This window comes from Mesitornis unicolor, unplaced genomic scaffold, assembly GCF_000695765.1.
Source record: "Mesitornis unicolor isolate BGI_N332 unplaced genomic scaffold, ASM69576v1 scaffold1739, whole genome shotgun sequence".
NCBI lineage: Eukaryota > Metazoa > Chordata > Aves > Mesitornithiformes > Mesitornithidae > Mesitornis > Mesitornis unicolor.
The window spans coordinates 1-262 of record NW_010206327.1 but is presented as its reverse complement, the minus strand read 5'-3'; positions in this window follow the sequence as shown (position 1 = coordinate 262).

Below are 262 nucleotides of genomic sequence, written 5' to 3'. Positions count from 1 at the left end.
TCGGGGAGCCACACTCCAAGGCTAAGAGAATGAAAAGCGAAATCTTTATTTATTTTTTTTTTTTTAAAACCGTGATTGAGCCTTCTCCACCTGCGCTATTTGCTGCGGAGAGGATTCCCAGCTCTCAGGCTCTGGCTGGGGGAAGTGGAGGGGGGGATGGAGGCCTGGCCCTCAGCCCGCGGCCTCCCTCCGCCACCTTCCCACAATGCCCCTGCCCGAAAACAAAGTCCCACGTGACCGGCGGCGCGGGGAGCCCATCATG